This window comes from Felis catus, chromosome A1 (assembly GCF_018350175.1).
Source record: "Felis catus isolate Fca126 chromosome A1, F.catus_Fca126_mat1.0, whole genome shotgun sequence".
NCBI classification, from domain to species: Eukaryota; Metazoa; Chordata; class Mammalia; order Carnivora; family Felidae; genus Felis; species Felis catus.
This window is the reverse complement of record NC_058368.1, coordinates 31,464,404-31,483,046: the sequence shown is the minus strand read 5'-3', so window position 1 is coordinate 31,483,046 and position 18,643 is coordinate 31,464,404. Positions and strand designations below refer to the sequence as shown.

The 18,643-nt window shown below is 34.7% G+C and overlaps 1 long non-coding RNA gene across 1 annotated transcript; it reads left to right on the top strand.

The window, feature by feature from the left end:
• The first annotated feature begins 6,455 nt into the window (after nucleotides 1-6,455).
• Nucleotides 6,456-18,176, top strand: LOC123384333. Its single transcript, XR_006595255.1, has 3 exons — nucleotides 6,456-12,973; nucleotides 13,806-13,982; nucleotides 16,511-18,176. It is a non-coding gene; the product is annotated as an uncharacterized LOC123384333 (long non-coding RNA).
• The last annotated feature ends 467 nt before the right edge of the window (nucleotides 18,177-18,643 follow it).

Genomic DNA, 18,643 nt, shown 5'->3' with positions numbered 1-18,643 from the left:
AACAATTCTACAAGTCTCTTAGTTAATATTTTCATATTTTTGTTAATCTTTTTTTTCTGTCTCTGCTTAATCTAGGTTAATTTAGCAGTACAGTCTTCTAATTTGTCGATGATTTGACTACATTGAGTCTAAAGTTTTTAAAGTTTTTTTTTCATGTTTATTTATTTATTTTGAGAGAGAGAGAGAGAAAGAGAGCTTGAGCAGGGGAGGAGCAAAGAGAGAGGGTGACAGAGAATCCCAAGCAGGCTCCACACTGCCAGCATGAAGCTTGATGAGGGACTTGAACCCACAAACTGCGAGATCATAACCTGAGCCAAAACCAAGAATCTAATACTCAACCAACTGAGTCACCCTGGTGCCCCTCAAGTTTAAAGTTTAAATTTCACTATTTTTCATTTCCAAGATTTTTAGCTTTTTTACATTCATTTGTTCTTTTAAAATAAATATCTACTTATGTTTAGTAATTTCTTGGCCTGGAATTTAAGTTCAAAAACTATATTTTTAATTTCTAAGATTTTTATTTTTTCATATTTTCCCTTCTTGTTTAATGTCTGCCAGATTATGTTTACTAATTTCTTCTATTTATGAATATCATTACTTCATTTTTATCTTTGGAGCCTTATATATGTTAATTTTTAAGTATTGTAGATTGATTGCTCCATTTTTTTCATTTCATTTAAATAAATTAATTTTTAAATAATGCTTTTGTTTCATTATAACATACAATGTTATAATGTGTTAATTTCCCTCACATGCGTGGAATTGAATTTTGCTTTGTGAGATCATTTTAAGTATGAAGTTTTGATCTTTAATTGTTCCTCTTTCTCTTTGTGCACTTTCTTCCCTATTTAGTGGTTTTGTGATCATTATCTGGAGTCCTCAGCCCAGAATCTGGTTATACGTTGGTTTCTAGGGGCTTCCAACACACAGACATTGGGAACATTCCAGATATGTCCATCAAACAAATGTGTAGTGGAAGCTTGACTCAGGGCTTCATCAGAAGGCACTGTATGTGACCTTCTTTCCATTTAACACACAGTTTCAGATAAATTGTAGTTCCCAGAAAAAGCTTGCAGTGACTTATTTAAATTTTTTTTTCATAAATGGGAAGTTTCACCTCAGCAGAAAACTTGGTTTTGGTTCATTATCTTATGTGGGAAGCATAGAGTGAACTTTCCAAGCTGTCTTGGACACCTAACTTGGAAATTGGCAAACTGTTCACATCAACTTGCTGACTATTCTATGTCTTTCATTTGTGATCATTAGAAATATTTACTGTGTTAAGCATGGTTCTATAATGTTAATGTTCTGTCTTTAACTTCTTGGTAGGCAAATCTTTGCCTTAACAAAGGCAAAAGATTGTGGTCCTCAAACAATTTAATGAGAACACCGTCTTGATCATAATTTATCCCTATCACATTTTAATATTACATTTATAAAAATCAATATTGCAATAAAAGTATCTCAATATAATAATTATTCATTGTTTATATTATAATGAAGGCAGAGTGTAAGTCAAGTAGAAATAGAGACAATGAAACACCTTGCCAACATAAAATAAATTCCTTAATTATTATATCTCTTAAGAATAACAAGAGTGTTCTTTAGAAAAATGTCTGTTTACGTCCTTACCATTTTTTAATCAGATTTCTTGAGTTTAATATGAATATGAATATGTCACTGTGTTGTTTACTTGAAACTAATGTAACATTGTGTGTCAACTCTATTCAAAAAACAAAAAAAAAAGTGAAAGAATAGAGAGAGTGTTAGGGTGATATATTAATAGGAATTTGCCAGATGAATAGTCAATAGGAGTAGATCTAAGGAAAACATGAGTATGTACAGAGGAATGGAGCTGTGAGAAACTATAGCCAAGGTGGCCCAAGACTTACACACTAATGACCAATAACTTCAAGGAAAAAGATGATTTCTTCTCTAATAGTTATGGCAAATTAGTCATATTTAAGATTACATTTGTTTTGGCACAAAAACAGACACATAGACCAATGGAATAGAATAGAAACCCCAGAACTAGACCCACAAACGTATAGCCAACTAATCTTTGACAAAGCAGGAAAGAACATCCAATGGAAAAAAGACAGTCTCTTTAACAAATGGTGCTGGGAGAACTGGACAGCAACATGCAGAAGTTTGAAACTAGACCACTTTCTCACACCATTCACAAAAGTAAACTCAAAATGGATACAGGACCTGAATGTGAGATAGGAAACCATCAAAACCCTAGAGGACAAAGCAGGAAAAGACCTCTCTGACCTCAGCCGTAGCAATCTCTTACTCGACACATCCCCAAAGGCAAGGGAATTAAAAGCAAAAATGAACTACTGGGACCTTATGAAGATAAAAAGCTTCTGCACAGCAAAGGAAACAACCAACAAAACTAAAAGGCAACCAACGGAATGGGAAAAGATATTCGCAAATGACATATCGGACAAAGGGCTAGTATCCAAAATCTATAAAGAGCTCACCAAACTCCACACCCAAAAAACAAATAACCCAGTGAAGAAATGGGCAGAAAACATGAATAGACACTTCTCTAAAGAAGACATCCAGATGGCCAACAGGCACATGAAAAGATGCTCAGCGTCGCTCCTTATCAGGGAAATACAAATCAAAACCACACTCAGATATCACCTCACGCCAGTCAGAGTGACCAAAATGAACAAATCAGGAGACTCTAGATGCTGGAGAGGATGTGGAGAAACGGGAACCCTCTTGCACTGTTGGTGGGAATGCAAATTGGTGCCGCCACTCTGGAAAACAGTGTGGAGGTTCCTCAGAAAATTAAAAATAGACCTACCCTATGACCCAGCAATAGCACTGCTAGGAATTTACCCAAGGGATGCAGGAGTACTGATGCATAGGGGCAATTGTACCCCAGTGTTTATAGCAGCACTCTCAACAATAGCCAAATTATGGAAAGAGCCTAAATGTCCATCAACTGATGAATGGATAAAGAAATTGTGGTTTATATACACAATGGAGTACTACGTGGCAATGAGAAAGAATGAAATATGGCCCTTTGTAGCAATGTGGATGGAACTGGAGAGTGTGATGCTAAGTGAAATAAGCCATACAGAGAAAGACAGATACCATATGTTTTCACTCTTATGTGGATCCTGAGAAACTTAACAGAAACCCATGGGGGAGGGGAAGGAAAAAAAAAAAAGAGGTTAGAGTGGGAGAGAGCCAAAGCATAAGAGACTGTTAAAAACTGAGAACAAACTGAGGGTTGATGGGGGGTGGGAGGGAGAGGAGGGTGGGTGATGGGTATTGAGGAGGGCACCTTTTGGGATGAGCACTGGGTGTTGTATGGAAACCAATTTGACAATAAATTTCATATATTGAAAAAAAAAGATTACATTTGTTTTTGCTTTATTTATGTGAATATTCAAGAATTAATTACTGAGACTAGTGATTAATACTGGGTAAAAAATTCACATCTGTGTTGTGGAGATGGGAACTAATTCTTACCCAAATCACACAAAAGAGAAAAGAGGTTCTTTAACTAGAAAGGAGAACAAATGAAGATAACGGCAAACACAAGAAATATTTATGGAAAGGGTGGTGGTGTTAAATGTGGCTATAAACATATATTGTTTGCATAAAAAATAATACCACTCATTGTCGAAAGAAGACTAAAAATAAATTTCTATTAATGTAAACACAAATTTATAACATACACACGTTTTTCCATCTGCAGATAAATAGAACCATGTTTCTAAATACTACATTTCTAAATCACGCACTTATGTGGTTTAATCTAAACTGTGTACTTGTCTTTCATAAATCCCTAATTTCGACATGAAACTCCTTAGGAAATCCTAGATTTATTCAGCCTTCTAGGTATAGACAACATGTATACTCCAGTAAATACTAGATAAATTACTAGTTAATGGTATTAACACTCACATATATTTCTCAATAAATGTGTATGTTTACATATTTCTAAATAAATATGTATCTAAATAAATATGTATATTACACACACACACAAACACACACACCCATATGCTAACCTATTTCCAGATGTTGCTGAAACAAAGCCTTCCAAGATGATGAGTATTTTGCATTAGCTGTTTCACTTAATAATGCTTTAAAGTCATTTATTGTGGCAAAAAGGCACTAATATGAACATTTTAAATGAGCTAATTTAGAATTCATTTTAATAACAATAGTATTGCAATCTAACTGAATAATCAAGTAAGTTTAAGGACATAATTTTATTTTATGATGTATTATTTTAATCTGCCCCTTTGCGCCTTTATTTTCTAAGTCTTTTGCATACATATCAATCCAAAATTATTGACTTCTCTTGCAACCTTGTTGACTACAGTCTCTGGGATTTCTACTTAAGTTATTTATTTATTTTTTTCATTTAACCTCTTCAGAGATTGCTGTCTGCATCTGCTTACATTAATGCTAGCTCTCCTTTGAGAGATATCTTACATTGGAACTGCTGATCTTTCACTTCACATGGAAAAAGAAAAGAAGTGGTGTAATTTTCTTCTTTATTCATTGTATCCTGAAAAGCAGTTTTTTTTCAGTCATGAAAAAATAAACTTTGTCCCTTTAAGGTTAATTCCATGTAAAAACATTCCCATTGTCCTGGTGTCTTTTTTTTTTTTTCTTATTATTACTAACTTATCTCTAGTCAGTCACTCATGTATTTCATGATTTGGACTGTAATTATTTCCACCTGAATCCTTGTGATTATCCTTCTCATTCCTGTTAAACCCACACCTCCTTTTTCCTCATCACAACCATGGTAACGTTGAAGAAAGGTCTCCAAAGCTTGACGTATGCCTGGTTCAATACTGCCCTTAGAAAGATGGAAGGAGACTCACAGAGCTCTGCATCCTTATGTAAAACCACCCTCTCCCTGGTCTCAACATTATCCAAAGCAGATAGGTGAAAGACCTAAGAATTGTGCTTTGGTGGACAAACCAATTATCCCCCAGCCTGAATAATTACCAACATTGGATTTGGGGGAAAAAAGCTTTAATCATTTTTTACTACTGAGTACACCGCTTATCTCTTCCATCCTGTCTGGCCCATACATACAGAATACCTGCCTCATTATTAAAGGATCAGGCTATAACTGGAAATATCTTCTTCCTCAGGTAGAATAGTAACACTAATTCCATCATGTTCTCAACTTTGGTATATAAGTTAATATGAAGAGTCCAAAGTGCCCATTGGACTCATTGCCAGAGTACAATCCCTATAAGAATCAGTACATAGTCTTTATGATCCACTTTGTCTCTGGAATGTACTTTTTGTTGCCTTCTCTTTTTTCCAGCACTTTCTCTGCAGCACTTCTACCCCAACATTTACTCAATTTCAACATGGTTCCAATCCATCGATCTCATTACCTTCTTCTTCCTCTTCGGGTGTCTCTGCTCAGTCTGAGGAGCTCTTCTTTCTGCATCCATTCAATTTCTAAGTGCTCAGCCAGTCTCCCCTGGGTGATGATAATTAATAAGTTGCTCAGCCCTGTCATTTGCCTTGGTATCAAGAATCATATATCCTGATATCTTCACTTTCGTATCTAAAGGACTATGAAACTTAGCGTGACCAAAACCAAACCCTGTCCTCTCCACCGTTCACAAAAATGTGACTTTGCCTTCAGTGTGTTTCATCTTAATAAATAGTAACACTGTCCACAGTTGGCCAAAGAAGAAATCCCTCAGTCATCTTTGATTCCTCTTTTATACATCCCACATCCTATTCCTAAGCATATTTTATGTGTTTTGTTACTTTTAAAGATGTAAATACTATAAAAATCATATCCCACATCACTAGCTCTATTTCAACTACCCAAGCTAAGCTACCTTTTTACATGAGTTTTTACAATATTCTCCCATTCAGTTTCTCTACATCCTGGTTTCTCTTCCCTACCCTATTAAATGTTTTTTTTTAACATTTATTTATTTATTATTAACAGACAGAGAGGGACACAGCATGAGCATGGGAGGGGCAGAGAGGGGGAGACACAGAATCCCAGGCAGGCTCCAGGCTCTGAGCTATCAGGACAAAGCCTGATGCAGGGCTTGAACTCTTAAACCATGAGATCATGACCTGAGCCAAAGTTGGACGCTCAACTGACTAAGCCATCCAGACGCCTCTTTCCTACCCTATTTATATCACAAATTGCGTTCTACAATTCAATCCCCTTTTTAACACTTCAAATGGTTTCCCTTAATACTTATGATAAAGCTCTTACTATATTCTACAAGGTTTAATATGATTGAACCAGTCTACTACTCTAAACTCATTTCCAACCATTTTTCTTTTTTAAAAAATTATTTTTTAATGTTTATTAATTTTTTGAGAGAGAGAGAGTGAACAGGGGAGGAGCAGAGAGATAGGGGGACAGAATCAGAAGTAGGCTCCAGGCTCTGAGCTATCAGCACAGCACAGAGCCTGACGTGGGGCTTGAACTCACAAGCTGTGAGATCTTGACCTGAGCTGAAGTCGAACGCTCAACCGACTGAGCCACCCAGGTGCCCCTCCAACCATTTTTCAATAGCTGCTCTGCTGTACTGACATTGTGAGCAGCTCCAATGATGCAACATGAAATAAATTGGGAAATTAACAATGTTAAATAATTGTGGTACATCAGGAAATTGGGATTCTAGAATGTGAACCTTAGAGCTAGGTAATTTGAACTCATTAATCTGCCCCACCCCCCTGTTCTCCCTCTACCTGCCTGTTTTGAACTTGTATAAAAATCAGTGAAGCCAAGTTCTTAAAATTGTATAAAAACCAGTGATCTGGTGAATTGCTCCATCTGTACAGGTCACTGAAAGCCTAGGACTTTAGCATGTATCAGTGAAGAAGGAGGGCTGTAACAGGGAGCTATGTCCACCAACAGGGAGCTGTGTCCACCTGCTCTATCATATGTCTTTGAGATCATATGCCTCCTTCGCATTACTCTAGCCTGTGTGGGAGTCAAAATGATGTGTCCTGAGCTGAGTGCAAGTCATCATTCTTGCCAATACTTAATACGAGGCCAATCCTTTATATTCTGGCTTCATCAAACCCTTGTCCGTTCTTGCAACACAGCAAACATTACTACCTCTGAGCTTTACACTTGCTATAGGCTCTATCATAAGTGTTCTTGCTTCAAATAGTCTTATGTTTCATTATTTCCTATTTATTCAGGTCTCTGCTTAAATGTTATCTTTACAGAAATGTTTTCCCCGGATACTGAAGAAACTGTCCCTGTCACCCTGTTATGTCCTAACTCTGATATATTTTCTAACATAATACATTAATATGTTACTTGGTTACTTGGTTAGTAGCTGACTACTAAACTCCATGCCTTGTTTTTCTCAATGTGGTGTCTCAGTTCTTAAATAGTTCTTAGTAGGTATCAATTCTGAAAAAAAAATTTTGTTTAATAAATCGTAAGTTATTTAAATATAAACCCAACATAACTCAGTCTTTTAGTTCCTTGCACTTACAAGGTCCAATGATCTTTATAACTCCTGTAGTTTGTTATTACTCCGGAAATTGTTTTTATGCTGTGAACATCCATAGACTTGAATTCTTAAACACCAGTATCTGACTACAGCTTACCTTTCTACTTCCCTTATTCTTTTACTCCTGACAGTTCTGATCTGCTACTTCATCCAGTCCTTAAACTTCTTCATATCCTTCCCCATTTTTTCTTGGCTAATATATCATCTCAATCCACCTCCTTTTTATTCAGTCCCTTCTTTTTTATTGTTATTTTAGCATCTTAAGCCATGGTTGTTTACTTGAATTTCTCATTATTTCTCTCAACTCCCTCATTATGTCAACCTTCACATTATATTTTTATCTGAAATTCCAACCTCAACTAAATTCTGCAATTATATTTCTCCTCTTCAGCAAAGTGGTTCTCAAGCACAACAGGAGAACCATCTGAGCAGTTGAGTTTCACTCAAATGGATATTAAATTCCCATCTCAATCAAGCCATCACCATGACCCAGAAAGCCTTTTTTTTACCTTGTTCATTTCCTTCCATTACCATTAGCACAGACTAACGTCAAGTTATACTTCCACCTCACCTTGGATTATTTCATTTGTTTTTTTCACAAAGGATAAATAAGAGACCACAGCTTGTAATTCATAATCGTGTTGTCCTCAAATCGCCTAATCATCTTGATATATTACCTTCTGTTCCTTTCCCTTCAATCTCAGAGACAGGGATGCTCCCAGTCTCTCCTTTTTATTTTGGTTTTCATTTTAAGCCATAATTGTCTAATTTTGACCCTTTCTATTTTCGTTTCCCTAATCCCCCCTCTTTTAACTGTATAAGTCCCCAAATCACTAGTTCCTTCCCATCTGCTTACACTTCCACCAAATACCATAACTTGATGAAATCTTTTCTGACTTTACCTGGGTAGTTTATCTTTGTGCCGCCATGCAGAAATTATATACTCCTACACCAAAGCATGATGAACAGGCTGTATAGGCTCACTCATGTAAATGAGTAGCTCAATTGAAATATCCTCTCATTGATTTGCAAAGCTTTTCTGCTCTATAAAATGGATTACAATTAGAGGAACTGTGTCTCTCTATATGAATTCTCTCAACGTACCATGAAAGACCTCAAGAAAGAGTTTTGCTCATTGTGAGTGCCATTTTCCAGATACGTTGCTGGAATAATTCCTTAAAAACTGAATAAAGCATAAGAAAAAATAAATAAGTACATTGTCTATATCTCAAGGACAGCTGAGATTGGCTCCCAACAACAGAAATCCCGTATCCATCTTTTACCTTTAGGTTAATGTTTATAAAAATGGTTTCTTGTAATAGTATATCCTCAACAATGTTTTAACATCCAAAATATAAATATAGAGACTTTCTCCTAAGATAACAGAATAAAAAAATCATCATTCATACGGAACATGATGTAGTGGTCAATCAATTAAAAGTGATATATCTAGTTAGAGGCCACAAAAGGATCATCATAAAAGTTTTTGTTCCTTTGCACCTTACTTCTGACTGAGCACCACTCTGAGTGCATCACCTAGCCCTAATACCATAAATCATGGGAATTCTCTTCCCCTTTAACTGCTCTCAAAACTCAAAAGTAAATTTCTCAGCACTTAATAGTTTAAAATGAAAAGATGTGCTAATTTTTAACCCAAATATATTTGTTTCAATAGGACTAGTGTCATGAGTGCCAATTTGATGCTTTAGGCTTTGAAAATGCTTTCTCTTCCATTTCTGTCTCATTGTCTTTCTTGGTTCTGTGGTCAAACATTAGGTGATAATAGGAAAGGAGATTATGAGCTAGTATTCTGTTTGTGAGGTCACATCTATTTCTTCACCCTGGTAATTCTACCAGATGTATGTTTCTTCAGAATTATACCTGCCTTCAAAGTGGTCATCATCCATCCCTATACACTGAAGCTCTCCGTTCCCATGTCTGGTCCAGTTTTGTGTCTTGGCAGCATTTCTTTTCTGTTCTTTTGCACATACACAATGAGACTGAAAAGAGTCATTGGTTTGATTGTTGGAAGTGAGGAAAGTCTGGGAAATGTTGCTGTCAACAGTCAATATGAATAACATATGATACTTATAATCAAGGCTTTCTAATACTTTGGCAGACCTGTCAATCAGAAATATAACTTAAGGCCAAACACTGCTGAATGTTTGAATAATATAAAAAATAGGTTTTTCTGCACATAGAAAAAAATGTATTGTGACTTCAGTCACTTAGAAATTGATTTCTTTCACACACACACACACACACACACACACACACACACACGTCTGAATAAAGATAGTTCAAGACTAGTAAAATAGAGCCACAACCATCAGTGACCCAAGCTCCTTCTATCTCTGTTCTATCATTTTACCTGGCACCTTCATCCTAGATTTCCAGATGGTTTAAGATCCTTATGGAGCTCCAGCCATCATATCTGAGTCCCAGGAAGAGGAAGAAAGAAAGGCCAAAGATATTTCCCCCAATTTGAAACTAATATGGACAAGTTTTTAAAGTAGTCAAGAAATATTTTATATTGTAATTTTATGGTTATTGTAGCAAATCTAAACAAAGTTAACTTCTTTACAATAGGATAATTTAAAGATCATCATTTCTATTTATGGATTATTCAGAAAGATCTGTGTGTGTAACAGTAGCCACCGTGTAGGTTTATATTTTCTGTAATATAGTATCATTTGTTTTTAACACATGATCTAGCAATGCTATTTCCCTAAGCATTCCAGCATCCTGTGTGTAGATTAATAGTGAAAACTTGAAGAACTAGTGAGCTATAGCTATATAATTTCATGTTAAATTTAATGATGCATAAAACCACCTAAGGTCTCAGCCTTTTCATATTTAGGAAAATTTAAATGTGTTGTGATTCTGAATTAATGAAATGTAATTAAAATGTTCTGAGACATGCCCTAGACACATTAGCTTATATCTTAAGTGACTTGTCATACATTTAGGAACTGTTTCTAAAGGAGTATAGCAACTACCTCTGCATATTAATTTAGGCTCTAGAATTCAAAGTTTAAGTTTCACTGAAAATAAGCAAATCAAACATAGATAAACAAGAATTTCAATTAAAATGGAATATATATTCTGCTTAACTGGAAACTGTCACTCAAATTCTTAGCATTTTGGATCTTATAAGGACTTATAACTGTCCAGAACTCATTAGACTTTTGCACATAGTTAAAGTTTTGAAACCAACATTGCATTCTGGTATAAATGTATTTGGGAGGAAAAATTCTAGGTTTGTCTCCCAGATAAACGCCAGTAAAAATTATTCTGTGAAGTCTCTTGAGAATCCATGTGTGTGAAACATTCATGAACTTCATCAATGGTGCAGTGGACATGTATATTAAGAAGAAATATGTTGGGATTTTCTTTAAGTTTCATAATATAAATTTATCACTTAGTGATCTAAATTTTGAATATAATCTTATTATTTGTTATTCTTTTAACATTTATCACATGTAGTGAAAAACAAACAAGTAAACATTGATAACCTTCAAAGTTGGTAAGATTTTTTTGCATGACTTACTGTTGAAATCCAGAAACAAAAATTATAACTAGACATGCAGAAAATCCTTTGAAGTTCTCTGAAGTATAACAATAAATGATTTTGTTTAAGTTCAAAACATTATTATTTAAATGGTCTGTAATTAATCTAATTCATGACAATAATTGTCAAATGTATTTCATAATAGAATAGCTGTCACAGCTTAATTATTACACTTAGGTAATACTATCACCTTCACATATTAACTTCAGTGGAATTAATGAGGAAAAAAGATACAGCAAAGCATAAATGATCAAACCATCATCGAATATCTTTGCTTGAGTACTCTCTCTCAAGAATTAGTGGCTCCATAAATATGGCTCATCAGAGCTCTTTAGGAGAAGTGTGTCTGAAAGCTACCCTTCCATTATGCATGTATCTAGTCTTCTATTTCTCCTCCTTCTATTAAGCCTCAGGCCTTTCTTTGCCTTGGTTCTCTAGATTCTTCCCCATTGACTGTCACCTGGGCTCCAAACTTTTTCTTGCTCCACATCATTTTCTTCAGTTCCTCTGTAAAATTTTCAAAGATCTTAAAGATAATGGAGCTAATCTAATAAACTTATAGGACATGTTAATAAATTATATGTCTTTGAGATTTTTACTTTAATGTTGGAAAATTTACCATTTAATGGGAAGCACCATGCAAGAAAAATAGGGAAAAAAGATAATGGAGGACAAAAAAACTATTGCAGTCACACTTAGGTTAAACCATGCAGGCGTTTCCCTATCTCATTTGAGTCTTCAGCTGATCTAGTGAAAAATTTGGAATCTACATCTTCAAAGTTAATCAACTAATACCCTAATATAGAGAACACATTTTTCTGAAGTTCTGTGCTTCCCTATTTTGTTGATAATGATGAATGATTTATGCCATATTGTATAGCTTTATAGAAAATAAGGTAAGGCAAATTACTCTCAGGACTTTGAATATTTATAACTGGACAAAGTAATGTACACAATAAGTGACTTTTTAAATGATGCAGTATGTAGAAAGTATAACTGAAGCTACTTGTTTAGCAAGGCAGGTCTTTCAAGGTTATCTCTATAGCCTCTTCCAAAATTATCCTATATAATTCATAAATCTCAAAAGATCTGTAGAATAAGGTATACCTATCTACACAATAGGTACGAATGCCATGGCTGAGTCCACCTTATCTAAGAAGTAATAAAGGGATTTTTGTCTCCTAAACAATAACAAATACCACTTCTGGTTGGTTGCTTTCTTTTAAAAAATTCCCAAGAACATATACTTTTATGTATAATGATGCAGCAGGAAGAAGGTGCCATATGTCTTATAAATAAATGTGATAATGTCGTTAGAACAAATGAAATTGAAAGGTACACATTATATTCAGAATAGCTTTGTCTTATGTTTAAATAGCCAGTCCTAGTCTCGGGTTGGGCACTGTTTGTTGACTTGGAAACACTGTGGATTGCCAAGGCACTTTAATAGACATGGTTGTGGCCTTCTAAGTGTGCCTGCTGTGTTCCGGTCAGGAGATGTCAATACTTAACAGGCTCGGGGTTTAAGAAAAGGCTTAACCTTATCACATGTCATTACAGTTAGTTAATTGCTGTGACTTCTGTCCTAGATTGTGATCATTGTTGATATTTTCTGTTTAAAAAATAAAGAAATGGCTAATGAAATATATTTTTATGAGTGGTCATGAGAAAAAAAAATAGCTCAAATCCAGAAGACCATCATTTTCTGAAGTTGTACTTAGAAAGGCAGGCTGTAGAAGTGATTTTCTCAGGCTCCCTTCTGACCAATTCATGGAACAACAGTAATCAATCACAATTGTTTTATAGAATTGAGTTGCTGGTACCATGTCACAACAAACTGATTAAACTCTCCCAGAAGAAATCATCAACTTTATTGGGACTAATGGTATCTAAGATCGTAAGTTAAAAAGCTGTTTTCATTCACCCTTCAAGGAAAAGTCTTGCTTTTGAAAACTCAGCAACCCTGACTTAATATTAGACCTTATCCAAATCGTGCACTCCACCATTCTTCACATTTCAGGATATCAAAGGATATTGTATTTTTAGTATAATAGTGACAATTAATCTCCCTTTCAAAATATTTTACTAATTAACACATCTTGCTACAGAATTTGTCACATTGTTGTCTCTCTTCTCTCACACACATTTCCTTCTCCTCTAATTTTAATATATTTAATATGACAGTCTGCCCTGATCTTTGTTCTTTATGATGGGACTTGAAAATCACATACGTGGTTTTAAAACATGAACATATGCATGATCAGTTTTTATTGCCTCATGATATTCAATAAATATTTAATAATAATTTCTCAGTATGCTGATGACCTCCAGGAGGGATTGGGTCAGACCATATTAGCCACTGTATGATAAAGAGGCAATCAGGCTCTCTGTACTTGGACTCAGGCCAATAAAACACTTGTTTTCTTTCTTTGTTTCTCTTTTCTCCTTTCCTTCCTCCCTTCCTTTCCTTTCCTCTTTTTCTCTTTTCCCTCCCCTTTTTATCCCCCTGTCCTCCTCTTCCTCATTCTTCTTCATTATGGCTATTTACAAATGGTCTGAAATAGTTGGTACATACTCTTATTCTAAACACATCTTTGATCATGATAAATGCTGCAGAGGCCATCTGAGTCCTAGAATCTAAACTAGTTTGTGAAAGTTATTCATTATGCATTTAAAATGTATGCTATTGCCTCCTTAACATTGGAATTTCCATTTTCATTGTTCTTTAGGAAAAGTAAAGCTCAAGTGTGGAGCTCTCACATCCCTGATATTCTAAAAAAAATGGCTAACAGTTTACTCTCAAATCAAACTATAAACTTCATATTTAAAATAACAGAAGCATTTGAACAAGGAAGACAAAGAATTGTGATGGTTGCTTTTATGTGTCTACTTGACTGGGATACAAGGTACCAGGATTAACATTATTTCTGGGTGTGTCTGTGAGGGATGAGGTTAACATTTGAATCACAGGACTGAGTAAATCACATTACCCTTCTCTCACTGAGAAGGGTATATTGATATAAGTATCAAATATTTAAGACCAGAATAAAACTAAACGGTGGTGGAAGGAGACTGATTCAGCTGGAAACTGGTCTTGTGCCTTCAACTGAGACTTACACCATTGGCCCTCCAGTTCTTAGAACTGAACATCAGTTTTCCTGAATGTCCAGCTTACAGACAGCAGATTGTGGGACTTCTCAGCCTCCATAATTGCATGAGCCAATTTCTTATAGTATATCATAATAATATCATATCAAAATTCCTTATAATACATTATAAGTACATATAGTGTATTTTTGTTCTGTTTCTCTGAAGAGCCCTAATATAAAGATTGTCTTTGTTTTTAAGAATAGTGTATCAGAGAACTCTTCTACTGGAAAGAGTAGAATCATAACACTAAAAGAACAATTCAAAGACCATTACAGTAATGTTATCTGTGACATAATAAAGACCAATGACTATGGCTATAGGTCAGAAAAGAAGATACAATTTTAGAGAGAGATTTATAAAATGTAATCAAAAAAAATTATAGAAGGCAAATGGACATGTATAAGAAACCACTATAAGAGAAAATTGTGAGAAGCATAAAAATGCAATGTTTAAGTCCTAGATCTTGAGAACGGAAAATAGGCATTGAGGATGATCATTGATGGTGATAGATAAGAAGGCAGAACAAGTTGAAATTAGGATAAACATTGGCAAGGTTAACAAAAATTGTGCGACATATTTATTACTTTACACATAAAGACATGAGGGCCAAAGAGTTTGTTTTGTTGCATTGTTTTGTTTTGTTTAAAACTGGCCTAAGATCATACAGCATGTAAAACTGATATAACACTGATCTAATAACTCAAAGCCTAGGGTCATTCTACTAATAAGCTGCATCAAATATTAAAGGTAAGACAACATCATCCTAAACATTTCAGGTCTGAAACTTGCTAAAATTTTGCTCTGATGATTACAGTGTGAGTATGGGATCACAAAACTTGCTTGGGAATCAGCTCACCAGTAGATCCAAAAGAAATTTTTAGAACTGACGTATGTTATATAAAATAATGACATCTACCATTGAGTTATAGAGAAGGCAGAAAAACTATGATGGCAAATAAATTAACTTCTCATGGAGAAGCCAAACATTTTTGTAGCAAAATGTATATATGTCCAACCATGAAACAAAATAAGATTAATTTCACAAAACAGTGGATTCCAAACATATAGAAGTACAACTTTCAATTGTATATACAATAGGAAAAAAAGATGTTAGACAAGGATCTTTTATGCCCTATTTATAGGTGAGGATAATGTTAATACAAAGACATTAAGCAATAGTCACATATTTAATCATAATAACTGTAAAGATAGTAAATAATATGCACATTGAGAGTTGGAGTATAAAGTATTTTCACTTACATCTTTATAATATCTTTCAAGGTATGACAAGCAGATATGAGTTTTTCCCCACCATTTTATAAATATTAAAGAGAAACTCAAAAAGATAAAGTATATTTTTCTTGGATTATGCAACTATTGTGATCTCAGGACTTGTGGTTACAACTGCTTTATGTTTAAGTTACAAACATATAGAAGTGTACAAATATTGGGGTGCCTGAGTGGCTCAGTTAAGTGTCCCAACTTTGGTTCAGGTCATGATCTCACAGTTCGTGAGTTCGAGCCCCGTGTTGGTTTCTGTGCTGACAGCTCAGAGCCTGGACCCTGCTTTGGATTTTGTGTCTCCTCTTTCTCAGCCCCTCCCCGCACCCCCCCCCCCCACCGCCCCCGCTCACACTCTGTCTCTGTCTCTCTGTCAAAAATGAATAAACATTTTAAAAAAATTTTTTTTTAGTGCACAAATACCGAGACATTTCTAAAATGGCCACTTGGGTATAGAGTAATCTTTTGGACAAGTTTTTAGGTGTAACGCAAACACTAAAATATACAACCTTTGCTTACATTTGGATATTTTAATAAGACTTTCTGGATGGAGTTCAAGTCTATAATTTGATGTAACCTTTCCAGAAAGACCTTTATTTTCCATTTTAAAGTTCCTTTTTTCCCTTTGTTGACACTATACAAGTTTCTAAGTCTATTCCAAATCTTCATTCAATAAGTAAAAGATTATCCATGTCTCATCAAATGCATGCACTAAAGTAGTTGGTGTGGATCTGTGTTTGTGTGTTTGTAATTGGTGTACTCAGTATACCTTCTCCCAGCATTCTTTTGCTGAATCACTTGTTGCCTAAACTTTATCATCATCAATTGGTATTTATAACATGCTCAAAAGCTTATAAGGTGTGCTGAATTAAATTGTATAAAGACAAATGTTTTCTGAAGGGCAATTCCAATTATTTTGTATATAAACACCCAACAACACACAAAAAATGCACGTGTACATGTTATTTTTTATTCTGTTATTGCTATTAATTTTTACTTACAGATCGAAAGGAGGCTGGCTATCAATATCCTCATCACTGAGAACTGTTGTTGATTATGTACCTACTTATGTGAAAATCAAATCCAGGTGTTGGAGCCTGTGACACATAAGGTACAAGCTTGAGCTAAGGAAGTGTCTACTTGAATTGGGCATACGTTCATTCTTACTGAATAACCAGTTATGGTTTCCTGTGTGAGAAAAATTGCCGGGAAGGATATTTCAGGAAGTGTGTGTTTTGGGTCCTTAAATAGTAGAAGTAAGGATAAAAAGGATGAATGGCCCATTTTAGTTAAAAGTATCTTCCACGCACAGTATTTCTCCTTTGAATACACAATATATATGGTTCATAATTGTTTTGCTTTGTTCTGAGACCATTAATATTAGTGTAAAACAAATAGAGGGGAAGGATTACTGTTGTCTATCATTACCTATAAAACTAAATGTGTATTTTCTGGTGTTTACATTATATACTTGTTTACAACTTTTTATTTTTCATACTGTTAATTGTGCACAAGGAAACACAGAGCTCTTCGCCCCAGATCATGCTGGTTTTGTTTAATTTATATACTTAATAAACTTTAGAGAAAGACAGTAGTTTTGGCATTTTCATAGCCTGACATCAGTATTCTAAAATTTATAACCAGACAGTTGCTATGCTTCACTTATATGCCATCTCTGTTCTCTTTCCCTCTGGAAATATTTACTGACCTCTTCTTTTATTCAAACATTCATTTTATATGTACTTTTGTACATAGAAAGTTTTATTGTTCGTAAGAAACTTCTAGAAAAAGTTCTGTTAAAAGTTCTTCTACTGTGACAACTGAATGTTCTCCTTTAAAAATATTAAACTTACATGTTCATGGTTACACGGTCACAGGAACAGGGAAGTGAATAGCTTGTACATGGCTAAAATGAAGAATTAATTTTGAGATATTATACTACCAATAAATGTGTCACACACTAGGAAACCTGGTTACCTGTAGGAAAAAATACTAAAGTTTTACTACTGTTGCCATCTGCATCATGTATCATTTAAATTTTTGACTAATTCAGTCATCTCTACCCCATGAATTTTAATTAGCAACAAGGGATATCTTTTCCCTTGGGCAATGCAACATGTAGAAAACAGGTATTTGAACTTCTAAAAATAAAATATTGTCACATTGTTAGATCTTAATCTAGTTAGGTTCCCCTTCTCTTGTAGACTTTTCTGGTGGCAAACTTTAATGTTAAGATATAGTGTCAATTCAAATATATAGAACAGAGGAAGAAAAAAAATACCAAAATTTGTTTATAAATGCAAGACACTCTGCTAGCTGGAAATTTTAGGAAAAACAATAGCATTCGTACCTAACATTTATATACTTATTTCAATTAGCCAGGTAAGTGCTTTATATTTATTTACTCATTCACTTCCCACAATAATCCTCTGACATAGGTATATTTTTACTTAGGTGTGTTAAACTATGCCATAGTAAGTTAATCACCAAATCTCAGATTCTCACACAAGAAGTGTTTATTTCTGTCTATATCCAAAGTGAATTCTAGGCTGGAAAGGAAGAAAAGTTTCAAGTGTATGACATAGTGATTCAACAATTCTATACATTACTCAGCATTGATCATGACAAGTGCACTTCTTAATCCCCATCACCTATTTCACCCATCCCCTACCCACCTCCCCTCTGGTAACCATCAGTTTGTTCTCTATAGCTAAGAGTCTGGTTTTTTGTTTGTCTACTTGTTTTTCATTTGTTCTGTTTCTGAATTTCCACATATGAGGGAAACCATATGGTATTATCTTTTTCTGATTTATTTCACTTAGCATTTTATACTAGATCCATGCCCATCTCTTTCTTACACCTTGTAAAAACAGGCAATTAGAACTAACACAAACTAATAACACTTTGTTTTCCAACATCCTCTCCTATAGCAATATGTTCTTTAGTCACCAAAACTATCTCTCCTATCATTTCAAATGACAGTTTAACCAAATAATTTGGCACGGCGTAACAACGATCACCATGTTTTGAACCTCCATATTAGTTTCTTTGCTATCTGCTCCCAGCTGCTAAGGCAATAAATACCATTGTGTGTATGTTTTTGTTCACGAAATACTTTACTTGTAATAATAACTTT